Source organism: Gekko japonicus, unplaced genomic scaffold (assembly GCF_001447785.1).
Source record: "Gekko japonicus isolate JY-2015 unplaced genomic scaffold, Gekko_japonicus_V1.1 scaffold3987, whole genome shotgun sequence".
Classification (NCBI taxonomy): domain Eukaryota; kingdom Metazoa; phylum Chordata; class Lepidosauria; order Squamata; family Gekkonidae; genus Gekko; species Gekko japonicus.
The window spans coordinates 1-7285 of record NW_015170391.1 but is presented as its reverse complement, the minus strand read 5'-3'; positions in this window follow the sequence as shown (position 1 = coordinate 7285).

Sequence of the window (7285 nt, the reverse complement as noted above, 5' to 3'; positions counted from 1 at the left end):
CCCTGTGACCTCTGCGAATACCATTCACAAACCCTAGAGAGTTGTTTTAACTGTGTGTGTGTGTGTGTGTGTGTGTGTGAAAGAGCAGGAGGAGGATAAGGGGCTAGGAAGCTTCAATTAAAGAGTGCTTCATTGTCCCTGGAGGGCTCTCAGCCTGGAGAGGATGGACCGCAGGAGTAGGGCTTTGATCTTGGTTAATGCTGTGCTGAATACAGCCGGGACAAAAGGGCCCACCTCAAAAGGCTACTGAAGAGCTCCCATTAGACGGCGCCTTGTGCCAAACGACAGACCAGGGAACGGCAAATGGCTCAAAGGATCTTCCGACCAACACAAGTCATTCAAGTCCAGAGGGAAGACCTTCTGACCTTCTGCCTGAGCCACTGGAAGCGCTCTGGTCTACCCTGTTCATACAAATGCCCTATGTAGCAAAAGGACACCCGATACGCATGGATGCGTGGAACACAAAGAAGGGGTGTGTGTTGGGATTCTTGTTTAAAGTAAATCAGCAGAGTATTAAAGAGACTGACTCCATGGTGTGTTTAAAAAGAATATAAAAGTTTACTATAACCTAGCATGGGAAAAAGGTACACAGGATATAAAATAACAAAGAGCTAAATGGTCTACATCCTTACAGCTAGAAGGTAAAAGTGGAAGAATGGCGTCTCCTTCTCTAGTCAGAACAAAAAAACACAAAGACGGAAGAGAAGCCATAAAATGGTAATACTTGACACTTTGTTTCCAATCAGAGTAGCAAACTAGCTCCAAAGTTCCCGGGCTTCCTATAATCTAAATAGATTGGTTACAAACAAACATGTGACTTAACAAACATCATTAACCCAGTAAATACTGAAAGTGTTTTAACTTGTAACACCCAACAGGGGGGGGATGTGATTTATGATGTCTGCATCCTCACACTTCAGATATGTATCTAAGTGTTCTTCTTTAAACGCTATACAGAACAGAATTTCGGCTTATGGATTTCTGAGGGAATCTTCCCCTCTCAGCCAGCTTATGCATGCATGTGCTGCCAAGTCACAACCGACTTCTAGTGACCCCAGCTAGGGCCTGCTAATACTGCTTCCTGGGTTTTGCTCAAGGGCCAGCAGCAACAGCGAGTCCCTTCTCTTCCCTCCCCAGTCCTGCCACTTGGGGTGCCAACTGCCGGATCCAGTTCCAAGGTTCTAGTGCTGGCTTTTAAGGCCCTATGCGGCCAGGGGCCTGTAGATCTCAGGGACCGTCTCCCCCCCATATCTGCCTCGCAGGGCTTTACGCTCAATCGATCAACATCTGCTGGTTGTCCCTGGCCCGAACAACATACGGCTGCCTTCAGCGAGGGCCATGGCCTTTTCTGCCCTGGCCCCGGCCTTTTGGAACAAGCTCCGAATTGAGATCAGGGCCCTGCAGGATCTATTACAATTCCGCGGGGCTTTCAGCTGAGGCAGTGGGTGTCCCAATTTTTTCGTCTCTTGGCCTCCCCTGCAGACAGCCCCGGTCTTATGGTCAGTGGCCTGATGTCCGACAACGCCGCCTTCAAGGCTCCATCTGAGTGTCACTACCAAAGCTTCTTTCACTCTGGTTCTTTGGTCTTTTGGTATAAATTTTTAAATTTTAACCTCTGAGTTTGTATATGCCGTTTGAATTCGATAGTCTAACTGTCACAACTTTTATGTGACCTTGTAACCCACCCTGAGCCCACTTCTGGGGAGGGTGGGATATAAATTAAAGAAAATAAATAAATAAAATAAGTGAGGGTTGCCTCCTTCGAACCTGAAAGATCGGCCAGGTCGTCTAGTCCTTCAATACAACCGTTACGCTACACGGCAACTGACCAAAGGGCTTACTGAAACTATGGCTATCTGGTAATACTATTGATTTTAACGATCGAGTTTGGAGTTTGAAAATGCCATTAAACGAGAAAGGAAGATTATAAATAACACCATTATCATCACTGTTAACAAGGAGGAGGAGGGGAACATGTAGTAATTGTTAATTTATTTTAGCAATTTCAGGCTTCAGAGTTGGGATGGAAATCCAAAACAACGCTTTCTCATTTTACAAAGCAGTGTACTAGGGTTGCCAACCCCCAGGTGGTAGCTGGAGATCTCCTGGGATTACAACTGATCTCCACGCAACAGAGATCAGTTCACCTGGAGAAAATGGCCGCTTTGGAAGATGGGCCTATGGCGTTAGACCCCACTAAGGCCCCTCCCCTCCCCTCCCCAAACTCCACCCTCCTCAGGCTCCACCCCCCAGGTATTTCTCTTTCTCTCTCTCGCTCTTTTTCAACTGCCTCAAAGAGGCAGAATGTTATGAAGGCTTTTCAAATATATAACACATACGCACATAAAGTACACACACTAACATATTGACATATACACACATTACACACATACATATACTGGGGTTGTTTACATTTTTTAACAGATATTTATATTAATGCCTTAATCTAACATTCTTGTAACCTGTGTAAGTAACCATCTATCTCTATCTTTGTCGATCTAAGTATATATTGCATTTCTGTCAATTCTTAACTTGCCTACATATACTTATCATACCAGCTATAGAACCGTACCCAAGTATTCTGAAATATAGAGTCCATTGCACCTTTTATCAATAGAGTCAGTCTGTCCAGTTCTGCAGCCTCTAGTACTTTGTTTATAAGTTCTCGCTTAGTTGGTATCTCTGGTGATTTCCAATATTTTGCAAATAAGATTCTGGCCGCCGTAGTGAGGAAAACAATCACATAGCGATCATCTACCCCAGGTATTTCTCAACGTGAAGCTGGCAACTCTACAGTGTACCCTTATTAAACAAAGTGGTATGTGTGTCTCTCGAAGGGGGTCTTCAAGAGTCCTTGTACTTCTGATGCAACATACTAACACGGTTCATACATTTAACCACATACATTTGCTTCTGCTCTTTGCTTCCATTAAAAATCCCTTTCTCCTCAAATACATACTTGGGGAACTGAAAGCAACAGCGATCCAAATCGGCTTGGCCGTGCTAGTCTTCTTCCACAGAGACTACAGAGGACTCCACCCAGAATCAGTTTTCTGCTTAACATGAACTGTGCTCCGGACATATTACTATGCTGCATATTCAAGATTTTAATCATAGGTATGGCATGTTAATCTATGTATTATTATGTAGTCTCGCAACCTCTGTAAGGTTCACTGGCTGGTCAGGAGAATACAGGAACGCCTCTCACCCTGATACTTCATTAGTGTAGCTGAAGAAATGGCAGATTTATTGCTCTTTAATTGCAAACAAGTGTTGTTCTTAGCCTTTATAACCTTGCCTTGAAAATTTAACGGGAGTCATCAGGAAGATGTATTCTAGCCCACCTGTTACTCATTTGCAAAATCCCTTTAGAGACCAACTGTTTAATTTAGAGGACAAGCCCAGTGTTAAAGTTAGAAAGAGTTATTTATGTTCTTCACTGTCACCTTCTCTATAAAAAGCATCATCTAAGGGCCTACTCAGGCTTTCTGTTGGTGGCTTCCAGTCAGAGGAGACCTTATATTGGTGAGCATATCTGGTGTAGCCAGGATTTCGTGGCTTGTGGGGCAATTTTTTTCCTGGTGGGACTGAATTCTCAGTGCAGAAAGAAAAGCCATTTAGCCAATAGAGAGTTGTTACCAGGAGAGATCTCTAAATTGCAAGCTGCCAGCCACTTTAAATGGCAGTTCTCAGCTGCTGCAAGTTAATCACTTCTGCCAATCTAAACAACAATTCTGACAACAGGCCAGCAGGTGTGTGTGTGTGTGTGATGACTTCTGTAGTCAAGAAAGCTAACAGTTAGGCAGAAAAACTCTCTTAAAGGAGACCAGTTTCTTAACACAGGATTAGAAGGGATCCGAGAGGTCACATACTCCAACCCCCTTACTCAGTGTGGGTAGTCAACTACAGCACCCCATTCTGCTTAAAAACGACTGAAAAAAGCATTTACAGGATAAATTCTTGTGGGGCGGAGCCCCCAAAAGCTCCACCGTAGCTATGGGCCTGCTGGATAGTCCAGACTAGCCTGACCTCATTAGATCTCAGAAGCTAATCAAAGTTGGCTCTGCTCAGTATTGGAAAGGGAGACCTCCAAGGAATACCAGGGTGTAATGCAGGGGCAGGCAATGGCAAACCACCTCTGAAGTCTCTGGCCTTGAAAACCCCAGCGGGTCTCAATAAGTCAGCTGTGACTTGATGGCAAAAAAAATAAAAAATGGTGGCCAGCAACAATACTTTGCCGTACCCCTAGGCACTTGAAGGGAGGGATGAGGAACTGCTGGACTGGCTCTTCCCCGGGCATAAGACAGCATGACAGTGTTGGCTCTGAGGAGCAATCAGCCCTGTTTTGAAGAAGTGTTGGTGGGCACATGCAAGAGTGGAACTGAAACATGTTCTGAGGTAAATCTTACAGCTCAGAAGCTAGAATCTGGGGGAGGGGCATGTCTCTTATGTACGTGCAGTGACTTGTCCACAAATGGCTATTTGGCGGGAAATAGAAAGTTGCTAGTTGTGTCAGGCCACAACTGGAGTATTGTGTGCAGTTCTGGAAGCCTCACTTCAAAAAGGATGTGGACAGAAAGGAGCGGGTGCAGAGGGGAGCAACAAGGATGATTGGGGGCCTGGAGACCAAGCCCTATGAGGAAAGGCTGAGGGACTTGGAAATGTGTAGTCTGGAGAAGAGGAGGTTGAGGGGGGACATGATGGCTCTCTTTAAGGACTTGAAGTGCTGTCACTTGGAGGAGGGCGGGGAGCTGTTCCTGTTGGCAGCAGAGGAGAGGACTCGCAAGAATGGGTTTAAATTAAGGGTGGGAAGGTACCGGCTGGATCTTAGGAAAAACTTTTTTACAGCAAGAGTTGTGCAATTGTGGAATCAGCTGCCTAGGGAGGTGGTGAGCTCCCCCCCTCACTGGTAGTCTTTAAGCAGTGGCTGGACAAACACTTGTCAGGGACGCCCTAGGCTGATCCTGCACTGAGCAGGGGGTTGGACTAGATGGCCCGTACGGCCCCTTTCAACTCTGTGATTCTGTGATTCTAGTCCGTTCCTGGTTCAGTCACAGCTAGCCACAGTTACCTGTGCCTTAGTTTCACAAAACCAAATAAAGCTTGGTCCCCAGTTTTCTTAAGCTGCACACTGAGTAGTGAGATACGCGGGGGCATACCGAAAGGGCAGGATATAATACCTCCTTTCATAGCCCAAGGATACCCCCCTGTCCTCGCCCTGCAGTTTTCCCCTACAGTCTGCAACAGGGACCTAATCGGTGGCAGGGAGGGGTTGAGGCTCAGAATGAATCACACTCCTTTCCCAAAGGACATGTCTGTGTGGCAACTGGCCATTTGCCGGTGACTTACACAGTTGCTGAACTGTGTCCAGTACTCCAGCCCATATAGTTCATGCGAAATGAACTCTGAGAGCTCCTTCCAGTTAAGGCAGGGCTTACTTGCGTTCTGCTCTTGCCCAGGGGCTTCTGAGATCTTAACACGACCCTGCTTGACCCCATTCGCAAAACTGAACCGGACCGTTTGGGCTACTACTGCAAGGACACAGTTGAGACGGCACCACTTGCATGCCCCGGGGTCGACCATTTCGAGGCAGGAGCGGCAGACGGGGAACGTTTAAGCCGAGGTAATACCGAGGCAGAGTTGCAGCCACGTTACAGAATACATTTAAATGCATATGCAGCACCTAAGGAGAACCTGCCCAAGAAGGCTTCCGAAAAGAAAAGTCAACACACTATTGGAAGGCAGTCACGGGACTGGAATTCTGGCTCCCGCCAAGCTTATATAAATGGTCATAAATGGACCTGGACTGGGGCTGCGCAGGACCGGAGACTTGAGTGGAGTGCAGTGTTCCCTCTAAGCTGAGTCAGTGTGAGCTAGCTCAGTTCTTTAGCCTCCAGCTCACACAGTTTTGCCTTCGCTCAGGAAGGGATGGCTCCAGGGCAAACTGATTTATGCAGTGGCCAAATCACCTGCTCACATTTATTTATGCCAGTAGCTCAGAAGGTAGATTTTTTGCTCGCAGGACTCCACAGCTTAGAGGGAGCCTCGGTGGGTACAATGTGTATCTGTGCTTAGCTTGACACTTGGTCCATGTTGCTGAGGCTGAAGAACAGGGATGGGCACACACGATGACGCTGCCTTGTCCTGAATCAGACTCCTGGTCCATCAAGGTCAGTATTGTCTACTCAGACCGGCAGCTGCTCTCCGGGGTCCTTCACATCACCCACTACCTGATCCTTAACTGGAGATCCCGGGGATTGAACCTGCCACTTCCTGAATGCCAAGCAGATGGTCTACCACTGAGCCACGGCCCCTCTCCTTGTATATCACAGGCCTTGGCTTGGGCCACTGACGTCTGGCCTGGAGGCCTCCCAGTGCAAAAAAGGACAAGCAGGGCATTTCCGCTGTCCAAAGTATTAATTTTAACTTAATCCATATATAAGTGGGGCAGGCTGCTCAGAAGTTTCTAAGGAGGACTGGGGGGAGTTTGCCAGCCTCTGATATCAACTCACGCTGCAGGGATCATGACGCTCTAAATTTGCTCCTATCCGCTCAACACTCTGAGGTTTTCTGAGGTCCCCATGCTTTCACAAACCTTTCCCTTGACCCCAATCCATAAGCTGATGAACCTAAAAGGGAAACAGACAGTTCCTGCTTCCTCTGTGGTGAAGATGAAAGTAGCCCTTCAACACGCCAGCCGAGCTCCGGATCGGTTCTTTGGGCACTCAGGAGAGCTCATTAAGAGATACGCCAGGGTGCTCAGCAAACAGTGACAAAAGGGAGGCCATATTGACAAAGGAGCCATTAGAAACCCAAAGGAATGCAAACCCCTCTCTCTCTCTCTGATTAGTGTTAATGGACTACCTCAAAGGGAAGGGCAGCAGCCACTCAGAGCCCTGGAAGCAGGGGAAAGAGGCACCAGCTGTCCCGTTTGCCTCATTCTCTCCACTCCACGTGGGGTGACCAGAAGACAGGCTATCAAAGCACACTCCTTGGATCTTGGAATCAAGAGCGGAAACGGCTCATTAGTCATTGTTTAGAAGTGGAAAGGGCTTCCAAGGGTGGATTTGCAACACCACGGAACATCTGGATGAAATGAGAGGAGGGCGATCCGTGTGTGCCGCCGCGGGCACTTCGGAGGAAGGGGCGAGATTTGAAACAAAGACGAGTCAAATGAATTGTTCTGCAAATGCTCTTCGTTTAGTACAGAACTGCTGTCCCTCCCGAGAAAATGGATCTGGTAAGGCTGGAAATGTGGAGCTTCTTTTATGTGCTGGCTGAGAGT